Here is a 14299-nt window from a genome sequence, read left to right as displayed (position 1 = left end):
GGGGGACCTTTGGGAGACAATTAGGTCATGATAGTGGAGTCCTCTTGAATGAAATTAGTGCCCTAATAAGAAGAGTCACAAGACAGACCTGTGATTCTTTCTCTCCTGCATGTGAGGTTACAATGAGAAGGCAGCCATCTACAAACCAGAAAGAGAATTGTCGTCAGGATTCAAATCAGCCAGCACCTTGATCATGGACTTCCCACTTTCCAGAACACTGTGGGAAATAAGTGTTTGCTGTTTAAGCCACCCGGCCTATGGTACTTTGTTAAAGAAACTCAAACAGACTAAGGCACCCCTCCAAATAAGTGACTTTAAAAAACAACCACTTATTATTTCTCATGAGTCCACAGGCTGGATGGGTGGTTCTGCTGACTTGACCCTGGTTTCATTGGTCTAGGCTAAGCTTCTTCATGTGTCTGCCCTTGGCTGGAGGCTCAGCTAGGGTTTGGATGACCCAGGATGGCATCACTCATGTGACTGACAGTTCTGCTTTTGGAAGCTGGCTGGCTGTCAATTGGGGAAACAAGGGCAATGGGGCTACATGTCTCTCATCAACTAGCAAGGTAGTCTAGACTGGTTCACAGCTCAAGGTTCAAAGAAAGCAAGCGGAAGCATGCACTGTCTCTTTTGGCTCAGGCTCAGAATTTGTGCAATGTTTCTTCCACCATATTCTTTTGACCAACAAATCATAAAACCACCCGATTCCAGGGGTAGGAAAAAGACTCTTGTTTCAAGATGCTGCAAGTCACACTTCAAAAGGGTGAAAAGAGGAAGAAGAATTTGCAGCCATTTCTGCAACCTACCCCATACCACCTCCTCTGACCATGAGGTTCCATTGCAAGCAGGGAAATGGGGACTAGAGAGGTGACCTGAGCGTAGCCCAAAGGAGCTCTTGTGAGCAGAAACACACAGGACTGCTCCTAAGCCTTGTATACAGATGTGCAGATCTCATGTTCTTAGATACAGGCTTAAATGGGTGTTGGTGGGGGAAGAAAACCATGGACATTCTTTTTCACTAAGTGCCCTGTCTTTGATCTCACAATTCATATAAAATGAAATTCTCATAGTTGTCAATGGCGTCCTGAAACTTATGCCCTCTAGAACACACTCTTAGCCATCACTGGGCAGTGGGTGAGAGCCTCTGACATCTATGGGCAGGTTCACTCATACCCTGAGAGCTCAGCGTCTCAGCCTTTCTCCATCCACACGTGGCTCCATCCTCCTCTTCACACCACTTTAGCAACCCTTGCCCAGAGACACACTCTTGGCCCTGCCCTTCCACAAACTTCTTTACAGTTGAAGCTGAATACTCTAGAATTCCCCTGTGACTACAACCTCATAGTTTTTGCATGTTCACACTTCCTTGCCCCTCCTTCTACTATTTTGGTCCTTATTGTGGCCGGCAGCTCTTCAGGTCCTTATTTTCCTAGAAATATTTTAGTCATCTCCTGGCTTTAGCTCCTCTTGATTCTTCCATTGATCCACCACTTTTACCACTGTCTTGTCAACACACTCAATTTAATTGACCTTTGTTTTCCCACTGCCGTTCTTAGCAAACTCCTAATCCTGGGTTAATCCAAGCCTTCATCTTTTCTTCTCTGCATCCAGGGAGCTGAGTGCTGCTGTGGACAATCACCCATCACAAGGACCAGAATCCTACAAACTATGGGTTCCTTTCTGCCAGGTTCTCTACACTGCCTATCATTCCCTCTGCTGGTCATGAGTATCACTATCACCTGCTTTCCTCAGAAACTATTTCAGAATTTACTCCCTTTCCTTTAATTTCCCTCTACATCACTTATAGAAGAAAACCCTAGGGATAAAAACCTTCATATGACACCTTTTTTGATGGCCTTCTCTACCAATAACAAATTGCAACCTCTCCCGGTCTATTGGGTCTGGTTTAACTAGTTCTCAAATTCCAGATTTTCCTTCCTCTCCTAATGAGCCACTTTGAAGATATGCCCATACTGATCTTCTGCTTAGGTTTAGCCTACAGGGGACACAGCCATGTGGCTGATGTGAGGGTCTGGGTGCCATGTAGGGGCTCCCATCCAACACAAGACCTCAATAAGACCTCATTTTAGGAAAAATCAAATTTCATGCACTAGAAACACCCAGAACAAACTCAAAGTCCAAAAGGATCATGGCAGGAACAGAGTTTGGGTTATAGAACAAGAGTTCAGAGTCTCATGAGATGGTGTCACAAGGAAAAGCAGATGAGGAAGGAACAAGGAAGAATGGATCTGAATGATTTCTCTGAGTAGCCTTGGAACATCCAGATAATCTTTCTTGGTCTTTGGGTGCCATATGCCAAAGGGATGCAGGTATAGATTGACTTAAATGTGCGGGAGAAATAGAATGAGACCAGGTTTCCCTGGTCTCAAAGAAAAGGAGGATGTTCCCGAGAAGAGAGTTGGGGGCTGGGCCTTCTGCCTTCCTTCCTGGCCTGTCCCTCGTTGACAAATGCACTGAGTTGTCCATGGTACCATCTTTCTGGGTTGTAATAGTCAGACTGAGGGCAGAAGAAGGGAGATGGCAGTTTGGGGATTGTGACAGGATGTCTTCCACATCCAGGATGTCCTGTAGGATAGTGTATGGCACTGTAGGATCTCAGACAATACTTATTGAATGACCCATTACACTCATATAGGAGTGGGCATGTCTGGAAGATGATTTGTCCATTTGTTGCCTTCTTTCATCCAGATGAGGCTATTTGCACCCTGGCTTCATGAAGACTCATGCTCTCTGTGTGGGTCCCAAAGGCAGGGTAAGTTCTACCCTGTTCATACCACACCAGCTCAATCCTAGCAGAGCACCACCCCTTCCCAGGAAGTAGTGTGCTTCTGTGGGAGGAGTTATGGACTCAGAATTAAACATTGGTGTCATGGTTCTTTCATCATCACTGACTTGTTGAGTGAGCTTGGAAAGGTCACCTACTCTTGGGGCCTCAGTTTCCCCTGGGAATAATGATCTCTGCCCTTATAGAGTCATTGCAAAATTAAATGATCTAATGAACTGAAAGAGCTTTACAGATCATAAAACATGGTGCCTGGGGGTAGGACTATGATGGAAATGACACCTAACGTGGCACCCAAGACAAAATAAGGTCTTAGCCAGGCAAAATATGCAAGCTCTTTGAGTGCAGAATGTTGGGTGATTCTTCTGTGTATTCCCCCAGGACACAGTCAGAGCAGTATATAGATGCCGAGTAAGTCTTTGAAGGGAACTGAATTTCTTTCTTCAGAAGACCCTTAGTAGTGATCCACGTCTGGAGGTGTTAGGCCCAACGAAGGCAAGACTCTTCAACACCTGCTATTCCCCAGGGATTATCTGTTCTTCCTTTGGCTCCTATCAACCCATCCCTCTGGGCCTCAAGGAAATAGCCTGGAGTCTGAAGCCTCCATCCTCTGACCCCTGTAACTGTGAACAGCTATTGTCATTACTGTTCAGTGTGGTTCGCTACCCACAGGGAAGCCAACCTCATTGGCCTAGCATTAGCACTTGCTAATCAATCACCCTCTGGTGCAAACACTACTCAACGCAAAACCAAAAGCAACAATTACACTATATTCATCTCTTGTTATTGGAAGCTATCCACTAGGGTAGCTATAATTATCGTGCAGCTATGCGTCATTTCAGTTTTTGATTTCTTAGTTATATTTGACCGGAAATGGATAAATACATAAATTATAGTCCAACTCACTGATTCATACTATGCATGGGACCATGGAGCGCCCTCTGGAGCTGCCATACCAGTGCCCCCATGCCTTTCCCTCCCTCTCCAGTTGGTCACTGAGGATGCCCAACCTCAGCCCCTGGCCATTGTCATGGGACAACATCAAGAGAAGAAGCTGAGGTTTGGGTGGCTGTGCAAGGGCAGATTTGACCCGAGCCCAGAGATAGGCCTGGGACTCAGAGAGCAAGGAGTCCAAGTGCTCCAGAAGAAGATGTGGTACAAGGACTGTCTGATATTAGTGGACATTTTATAGCCTGTCTGCAGCTGGTCCGGATGGGGGAATCCAGATACAGGGAGGCTCTAGTCACGGTGGCTCATGGCATGATGGTTCTGCTCACCCTCTTCTCCATTCCTCTGTTCTTCCAAAATAACCCCCTGTCCTAGGGCTCTGCCTTGACAGCCATGTACCTCTGGGTCTACCTCCTCCCCCCATCCTGCTCCAGCCATGTCTGGCCTCATATTTGAGAATGAACTTGGTAGTGGTGGGGGGATGAGATTGGGAGAAGAGAACGTGAGGATCTCAGCCAAGTGTTCAATGGCTCAGCAGTATCTGGCCAGCCATTCCTGTACACCATTCTGATATTAGAGCCTCAGGCATCTGTGTAATCAGTTCTTTACTCTTATGTTTACTTAATAAACATTCATTGAGCACACAGTGTGTACCAGGTTCAGTTTAACAACATTTGTTGATTGAAACATATGAAATGCTACGGGAACATTTTGGTGATGAGTAAAATGTGAGGGCTAGATGCCTACGGAGTCAGAGCTCTTGGTTTTCCAAAGATAGTACCTGGCCCTACTCACTTGCTCTGCATTTGAATAAATTATTTCATTTCTCTGTGCCTTGTCTTCCTAATGTGTAATATGGAAAGAGTAGTATCAATGGTAAGGGTATGGTAAGAATTAAATGAGATATTAGGTTGAACCATACAAAATTTCCACCAGTTGGCTACTTTTGAACTACAAAAATACTAATTTCCTGTGGTTTAACCTAATAAAGTGCTTAGCACAGGGCTTGGTACAGAACAGCTGTGCAGTATGTGGTACCTTTGCTTGTTATTATCCAGATGGTACAGGCTTAACAGTGAGTTCTCTCACCTCCACTGTTTGTCTAGGGCTAACATTTAGAGATGGAGCTCTTTCTAGCACCACCAGGAAGGTTTTGACTCAAGGTTTATATACTCAGTGGATTTGTTTTACTCAAAGCTTGGGACAATCTTGTTAGAGCAGACAGTGATTGATGGCAAAGACTAGCCAAGGAACCACCTAATGGCATCTAGGAGTATCTTTGGGTATTGTTTAAAGTGGTACACATCAGTTAAACGTAAAGTTAACTATTAATGCTAATTAATACTCTCTCACTTATTTTAACAGAGTTTTATTTCTAGGAAATCATAATGGAATGGGAATTGTCTCTCTACTTAATCACAGATAATGTGTCCATTAATCACAAATACATTATTTTAAGTGCCAGGAAGAGGGAGAAGCAGGAGCATGTTGACCACAAGCTGGGAAGAGTGCAGTCCTCAGTCCTAGAGAGGCAAGAAAGGGAGTGGGAGGGGTGCTGAAAGACTATTTTGCTGAAAGTTTGAATCCAGGAGGAACACAGAAACTGGAAACCAGGCCCCTGGACAGTGCTCTCATTTCTCTGCAGCTTTTTCTCTTGAGTGACCTACTCAGGCAGCCCTGCCACTGGAAACATTAAAGATGCCACCCTGCCGGAAACCAGGCCACCTAACCTTGTGTGCAGAGCTTCTCCCATGGCAGTGCTGGTCTCTGCTCTGAGAGACCATCCAGCACCTGTCAGCTTTTCCATGAGCACCTGTGTGCAAGGCGGCTTTCTCAGGCCTTCAGAGAATTTCTCAATGTCCCTAGGGCTCTCCTTGCATTCCCTCCAGCCAGGACCCAATTCCTATTTTTCAAGGAGGCAAGGCTGCTAGCTCTGGAATCTCCTGGGGCTTTCTGGCTTGGCAGAGCAAAACCGTACCAATGCCTGCTGCAGCTGCAAGCCCCTTCCTCCTTTTCCTCATCTCTCTCCTCCAGCATGTTTCCAGTCCTGAGAAAGAGTATGATGGGGACCTTGAATTTCCTTTAGCTATTAAGAAAGAGGCTGTACTTTCATTTACAGAGTCAACAAGCTGAGTGGCAAAGAGAAAGCAGAGGTACACTGGGGTTTGCCAGTGACTGCTTAGAGCAGGAAAGTCTCACCCTACGTGTTGCACGAGGCAACAGAGGCTCAGAGAAGGGGAGGGGCTCAGCCAAGGTCACACAGAGAATATCTTTTCCTCGCTCTAATAAGCTTTTCTTTCCACAATTTTGTGTTAAGTGCCAAACTGTAGGCCACCCCCAGAGAAGAAGAAGAGCAAGAGAACCAATCTCAAAGTCTGCATCTCAGCCATAGAACCCCCTGTGTTACGAGGCCCTAGGGAAATGCAACCCCACAAGTTTGAAGTGAGGAGGCCCCCTCTTGAAAAACCAGTTAAAATGCCCTCCTTTATGCATATGCCAACTTTGACTTCAAAAAGACTTTATTCCCAAGGATAAACAACCCCATGTTTGTGTAATATAATTAAGTGAAGGCATCTTTAAATGTCATAGTAGCTTGTGCCCATTTCAAATTGTTATGCATCAACAGAACTTAACGAGATAGCCAAGCCTTCTCCGTGCTGTGAGACTGAGATAAGCCACAGCACTGTGGGCCCTTTAATAGATTGCCAAAATAAAGCATTTTCTATGCAAATTATTCATGCAGTGGGACAGTTAATCGCTTGCCAAGAGCCCGCCCACTGCCTCTCTGCAATTAGTCCTGAAGTTGAAGGAGCTCCAAACTCCACAGGCACACTCAGGGCCTCCTACTCCTGGTTTTCAGGTGAGCGGAGACTTTGTTTCCCTGGTGGTGGGTCCTGGACTCCCCCGCAATGGAGACAGGTGAGAGGAGTGCGGGGGGTGGGCAGCAGGTAGATAGCAAAAGGTGAAAGTGGAGGGCTGTTCCTGGAGTGTCGCCCTGACTCGATATGCATGGTGTGTACTTGGGCAGCCTCAGTTTCCTTTTCTAGTTGGGGTGGATACTGGTCTGAGACTCCCAATAGTCTGGGAATTTTGGGACAGATGGCAAATGAAATTGGGAGCAAGCTCAGCTCTTCCCCTGCTCACCCACTTTTGGCTCACAGGAAACCAGAGATTCAAGACCAGAACAGGGATTTGGTTTCAGGAAAACCTGCAGGGTCCCAGCCTGTCACCATTTCTGTCCTGGCAACTGTCATCATAGACACAGAAAGTCTCTGAGGCAGCCAAAGGAAAGTCCCAGATAATTTAACCAGTGACTAGAACTCCCCGTCACTGTCACATAAAATCACCCATTCTCCCAAGTCTGTCTCTGAGTCTCTCTGCCCATGTCTCTGTTCTGTCACTGCCTCTCACTCTCTTTCTCTTTGTCCCACCAACAGTTGGCGTAGGAGCCTCTCCTGGGGGTGGGAGATGGGGGCAGCATTGAGTCACCTTCTGAAACATAACCAGAACAGATTTAATCTGGGAAAAGAACATTGAGGTGTCTTGCTCTTGGACTGACTTGTGCCGTCCTGGTAATTCAGGGACAGGTGGCAAAGGACATTGGGAGCAAGCTCAGCTCTTGGACTGACTTGCACCCTGGACCTGGAATCACATGTTCACTCCCCAAGAGGATGGAGCCAAGACTCTAGCCAACCTTTGGCCTCCAATCCCAAGATTTGGTGACATGGGCCAAACTCAGGTTGTCCCAAGGAGCAGACTTGCTCAGTGAAGGACCAAGAAGCCCTATAAGGGTAAAAATCATGGGTATGCACACAGGTGGGAGAAGGAATGGACTGTTTTGGGATTCTGGGCAGCTTTAGAGGCTCATGACTCAGTTGGTGGGTTAGGACCTAGGCAAATCCCTGGGTTCTCAAGTCGATGCTTTGCTTACTTAACACAAGGTGATTTTTCTCATTAGGGTTTGTTAATACATCAAAATGGCAGTCATTTAACTGAGCAGAGTGAAGGATGATGGATACTTGCTTTGATATTCTCCGACAGCCTTTTGATGCACCGAGAGCCCCAGGGAGGGTGCAAATGAAAGATCATTTGATTGGGACCCTGAGCATCAGCTATGGTACTTCCCACGCTGAGTACTGGTGACTCTGACAGTCAAGCTGAGCAGAGCAGGTGGTTAAGCTCCCACGGCCAGGCCAGCTCCAGAAACACCTAACACCTGTCTACTCCTCAAAACCAAAACGACTTGAGATATGCATGGTGTGTACTTGGGCAGCCTCAGTTTCCTTTTCTAGTTGGGGTGGATACTGGTTGAGAGGAGCAGCTCATTGAGCCCTAGCCGCTGAGTCACATTAGAGACAAACAAACTGCTCAGGTTCGCCAGTTGCTGCTTCCTTGGGCTTCCTTCTTTTCTCTCTCATCGGCCACCAAACCCCACCTGTGGCCTCAGTGTGGACCAGGAGGTGTCACTCTGGTTTCACTCAGTAATCACATCTGGTCTTTGCCTTGGACTCCAGGGCTAATCACTTCATCCTAAGTTTTTATGGGGCTCAAGCCCCACTGGGTCACCTGCTCAGGATGCCATGTTCCTAAGCTTAGAGCTGCTCTTTGCTCAGACCAGCTTTGCCCCACCAGCCCCACCCCTAGCTCCTGTGGCCGGGGCCCTACCACCTGCTGTTGCCCAGCCCTCCTTGCACCTGGCCTTGCTTCTCAGAGGAGCACAGCCCTGACTTCCTATTGCTAAGCACAGCGATCTGCAGATTCCTCCCCCATTGCGTGGGATCAGGGGCACTGAGCCCATGCTGGGGTATGCCTGGTGTTTGCCCCTACCTATGGCCTCCTGCTTCCTGCTGCATGACTCTCAGGCAGCATCTGAGAGCAGGTGGGGTGTGATCAAGGTGGGGATTCTCCCTACTTTCTCATCCTGGGCTGGCTCCAGATCCAGACCCCCTAAAGTTCTTCTCCCTCAGTGACTCAAGCTTGCTTTTCACATGTAGAGACACCACCAAGCTGCCCCTTGTGTGCTTGTGACTCTGAACATGTTGGTCTAGACTGGGGGAAGGCAGGGAGAAGGCAGAGCTATGGGACTCTGAGCCCAACATGGAAGGGCAGGCCTGAGAGACTGCAACGATAGAGGATAGTCCAGAGAGTGAAGAGAGAAGACGAGGCAGGACGGGAATGCGGGACACTGAGGAAACTTTGCCCACTCAGAAAGCAGCCAAGGCATGACGCTGTGTTGTCAGCTTTGGAAAGAGAATAGGTAAGTTCCCCTTCCATCCTCCTCTTCCCTTCCCCATCCTATGGCCCTTCTTACAAAGGAGCTGGACTGAGGTAGCTCTGTTATGGGTCTCACAGCATCTAGAGGCTAGCCTCGGGACCCATCCTCCCACATGGACATTGTTGCTGTAGAAATGTATTCTGAACACCTAATGGCTCCCAAATGGGTTTCTGGAGCCTAAAACCTGTGTAGCCAGAGCTTGTCTACACTGCTGGACATGTGCAGGTTTGTTCCACACTGGATAAGACCCCTGATGGACCATGATCATGGCAGCCTATTTCCCTGCCTCTCTGCTGGCAAGTCCTAGTGTTCCCAGAGTGCCCACCAGAGCTCAGGGCACACACCTCAACGGGTAAGAGAAAAGTGACTTTATACCCGCCCCCCTTCCCACGACCCAGGAATCTGTATATTTAATTCCATCCCTCCCAGGTGATTCTAAAACACTGCCAGGTGTGCGAACTCTGATCTTGTCAACTGCTTCTTAAAATTTAGTGTGCATCAGAATCATCTAGAGAGATTGATGAAGCATAGATTCCTGGGCCCCACTTCTCGAGATTCAGATTCTGAGGCTGCACCCAAGTAGTTGAGTTTCTAACAAGCTCCAAGGTGATGGATGCTGCAGGTCCACGGACCACTCTTACAGTAGCAAGAGGCTGATCCAACCTCTCAGCAAAGCAAGACGGGAATGCTGGCCACCCCCGTAAATGCCCAAGTTGATGAGGGCTTGGGTTCCCACTTGAGGAGCGCAACAAAACTCAAGTCAAACCCAAGCGGGCCATGTTACCACGTGCCATGCCCCGAGCCTGGCCCAGACGGCTGGGGCATCCATTAAGACTGAGAGCTGCTGCCATTGGCTGGTCCCTCATTGACAGATTGTCACTGTCGGCAGAAGCTTGGCCAATGGCAATCAATCAGCAGGCCAGTACTGCCTTAAATACCAGCAGAGCAAACAGCCTCAGACAAAGCTGCGCCATATATCAATTACCAAGAGGCTGCGTGCTCCTCTGGGCGGAGGGAGCCAGAGCAAGCGGCCAGGGCTGCTGCCCCAGCTGATAAGGGCCCGCATTGTTCAGGGACAGCTGGCGCCCCGATAAGGGCCTGTTTGCTGGAGATAATGGCAGTGGGCAGGCGCCTTGCGGCAGTTTAGAATTTCTTGGGTCTCCAAGAAAGGTTCTATTAAGCCCACTGACCCCAATTGAATATTAATTAGCTAATTAACGGATTTATTGTTCCACGCCATTTCTGGAGAGGCCATTTTTTTCGAGTGCCATTATTTTTGTAAATGATTTTTCGCATTGTGCATAATTGAATCTTTGCAGCTGCCAGCATCTTCTGCATGATTTGGCAAAAAAAAGGCAGCAGAAGCACTTAGGGTTCCCCCCCTCTCTCTGAACAAATGTTTTCAGCCCCTCCTGCTAATGCTGAAGCGAGGGGGAAGAAGGGGGGCTGGCCCTGTTTCACAGGTTTATTTTTTAAGCTGAACTGCAAAGTCCGCACTCCTTTTCCTTTCCTTTTGTAGGCAGCTGAGGGCTGAGGCACTCCGGGCGGTCCCACATTAGGCTTTTGTCTGGCTGCCTTCAAACTGGCCATACTTAGCTTTTCTCAGCCCAAACTCCGTAAAGCATTGTGCTTTATATTAGGGGGTAGGTAGAGGGAATAAGGCCTGAGCTTGTCCCACCAGAAGCTCCCGATGGAGGGCGGCCAGCTCTGATCAGCAGGGCAGCATGTTCTGTGGGCCCTGCCTCCGATCCTGCCCTTACCTACTCTAGCCGAGCTTTCCCCTCGCAGGAGCCTCCCCTGGGTTTGGTTGCTCTGGGGGAACAGAACCTCATCCCAGCACCTCTCTGCTGCTCTTTAATAAGTCTTTGCTCCAAATTCCACGCCAGAGCTGCTTGATTCCCTGGAGCTGGCAACTGCCCATAATAAGTTGACCCGGACGGTCCCACAGGCAAATGGCTGATTGAATCAAACCCATTCCTTAGCAGAGGGTTTGGAATGGGGGTGGGGGGGGGTTCATGTGCTGGGATGGGGCTGGTGTGGGCAGCTCAGCAATATTGTCAGGCAGCATTGGGGAGCCCCCTCGGACCTCTCAGCCCCTTCAGCATCATTAATGAAGCCGGGGGCAGGTGCAGGCTCCAGGAATATTAGTCAGGGCCCCCCAATGGGTGGATCTAAGGAAGGCTTGTGCCCGGGACCTACCCTGACTGCCAGGAGCTGCAGAGCTTTATTGGGATTTTTTATTAAGACACCTCTACCTGCCCTCATCCCTGTCCCCATTCTGCTGCTTGTGCTCAAAAAGAGGAATTCCGAGGGCTTGTTTGAGCAGCGAGATGAAACAAGAAGGAGTTCTCACAACCTCCTCTGCAGACACTGGCCAGGACCACTCCATCTGCCCATTTCCTTTACTCTGGACTGAAATAAATGCCCATTGGACAGACTGACTGCCTGTCATGGGCGAAAGTGGAAGGGACCCCAAAAGTCTGGCTAAGAACTGGAGGTGGCCCTTAGAGTTGGGGAGGGGGTCTTTCAGTCTGTTTGAATACCTCTGGGCTGGGAAGCTCGCAAGCACTGAGGCAGTTTAATAATGAGAAGGGTTGTCCTTCTATGGAGTCTGCAGCTCTTTCCTAGAACCACCCCAGAGTCTCGTTCTCCTCATGACAGCCATTCAGCTAATAACTAATCATCATAATAGTATCTGATACTAATTGAGGAACTACTATATGCCACACAGAATGGTAGGTGCCTGTCATGCATCACCCCATTTAGCTTAATATCCCTGTGAGGTGATGGGATACTGAGGCACAGACATGTGACATAACTTAGGCAAGATCAGAGATGAAAGCAACAGCACCTGACACCAAACCTCACTTTGCCAGAACCAAACCCCTACTTCTGACCACTCTCCTCCACAGCCAGGAAAACCATGGCCCTGAGCTGCTCTCTGCAGGGTAAATAAGCCCAGTTGCTGCAGATGCTCCTCAGTACCAAGGTCTCCCTTTTCTCTGCCATCCTGGACCTTCTCCCTGAAGTTCAAAGTCCACAGGTGGTCTGGCCAGGAGAGAGCAGAGTAAGTCTATCACCTTCCACATTTTATACACTGTACTCTGGTAAGGTAGCCTGGTTGGCCAGAAGGTTCTTAGCAAGGGGTCATGCCCCTCTACAACACCTCCTACCCTCCAAGGTTCAGACTCATTGTTTTGAAATGGAGCCAAAAAGATTAGACTTGAAGAACAAAGACATCAGAAATAGGGCAGGTCCCGAGTGCCTACTACCAGCAGCTTAATGAAACCATAGGTGTTTCTGTCCCTTCATTCTGCTTTCTTGAGTGTCAGCTTCATTCTAAGGTTTCTTTCCTTTGTGTTTGTCATGCAGGGTCTCTGGTCCCTCTCCCCACACCAGAACGCAGGATATGGTGAGGCCAAAAAGGAACACCCATGGAACCATGGATGGGGCTTCATACCACTATATTCTCGCTGGTGGCCGGGTTGGAGACCCAGGAAGCAGGAGCCACACGATCTTCAGCCCGCCATCCGCTTCTCTGCCAACCAACCAACCCCTCGCTAACTGCAATCCTAGAGCTTGCTAGCTCAGCCACGGCAGTTATATCAGTGGCAATGGCTAACTGGTTACAGCTGATGGCCAATAGTCACAGCTGATGACCATCTACTACCCGAGCCAGCACCTTTCCACGTGAGGCCGACAGCCTGGAACCTGCTTTCTGGGACGCTGTCCCCACAGTATTCATAAGGTGATTCCAGTGGTAAATAGGGCTACCTGTTTCCTTATTTACACACAAAAAGAAATACAGAAAACCTCTCTTCCAGTCATAGAATACACTCATAAGGCCTTCGTCTGCTCAGGACGACTTGAATACCTGGGCCAATAATAGATACCAGCCACACACGTTTGATTTAGACTGACCACCTGTGGAATGGAGGTTGGGAGTCAAGCAAATGTCCACCACAGAGGGGTCTCGGGTAGATGGTCCCTGGTGAGAGGAAGACGTTCATGCTTTGGCTCTAGTTCAGTCTCTCAACCAGACGTGCATTGCTTCCTCCTCAATTTACCAAAGAGAAATTCACCACTGCAGCTAAGCTGATTCTCACCAGAGGACTGCACATTCCTCCTCGTATACCAATTTATATTTCTCTCCAATAAATATGACCTAGAATTATTGTGCTAAGGAAGTGTTTGACTCATTTCTGATCCTGGTTTCACAGAGTCCTCCATTCGCAGAAAATGCCCCCACCTGAGTCATCTGGGATATTGGCACCATTCTCTATTCATTTCTCCACAGGCCCCAAATGTCTTCCTTGGTAATGGGGGGCAGAGGAGGTGGCCACAGTTTATCTCAACGCATAGAAATTGTTTGCCCGATGTGAAAACCTTTCCTTCGGCCATTTAATTCTCTAATGGAGATGCCCTAAGAGCAGGGCATAGATAAAAGTCTTTGGGAGGAGATGTGAGAGGCTGGATTTTCTGAAAAGGGAAAAAGCAGGGCTTGTAAGCTGTGGCAGGGGGAGCATTTCCCCGCTGCATCCCCAGGAGGGTTTCAGTATACTTTTTTTTTTTTTGAATGGATATAAAAATAAAATTGCCCAGCAGGGGCTCATGAAGAGCAAGCCATGCAAAACTCATTTCTCACCTGGGCAATTGAAACCGCAGGTGTCCCCACCCCTGGTGTTGGCTCCCTGGGATTCACACTGTATATCACTCCAGAATGAGCTTTCAGAGTGCAGATCTGATCATGTCCTTATTCCACTTACAAAGCCCTGACATTTCCTTGTTGCCTCAAGGATAAAGGGCCATCTCCCCAGTCCAGCATGAGAACCCCTGCCAGCAGCCGTGCCACTCTCCTCCAGCGCCTCTGCATTCTGTGTTGCAAGCACGCCAAGCTGTGGGCCGCCCTCACCCACGCCCCACTCTGCCCCACTTCTGCGACTTGACCCACTGTCTGCCATGCTCATCCTCCCTTTTATGATAGTTCAACGGTCCTTTCCTCAGAAACTTTTCCTGTGTCCCAGGCTGAGTCAGTCACCTTTTCTCCCTTCTTTCTGATGCTCTGTCGTGACACTGATCACACTGAGTTATGGCTCCTGACTCCCCATCTTTCTGTGAGAGGTTTGGAGGGCAGGGACTGTGTGTAGTTTCATTTGTATTGCCCTTGCTTTAGATACTCAACACACATTAGGTGGATATAAAGGTAGATAAAAATGGAAGGAAGATGTGGGGATGAATGAAACCAGTCTCACTTGTTTTCGGCCTAGGCCAGT

The sequence above is a fragment of the Rhinolophus hipposideros genome (assembly GCF_964194185.1).
Source record: "Rhinolophus hipposideros genome assembly, chromosome: 10".
Lineage (NCBI taxonomy): Eukaryota > Metazoa > Chordata > Mammalia > Chiroptera > Rhinolophidae > Rhinolophus > Rhinolophus hipposideros.
The sequence above is the reverse complement of the archived record's forward strand: the minus strand, read 5'-3'. Positions refer to the sequence as shown.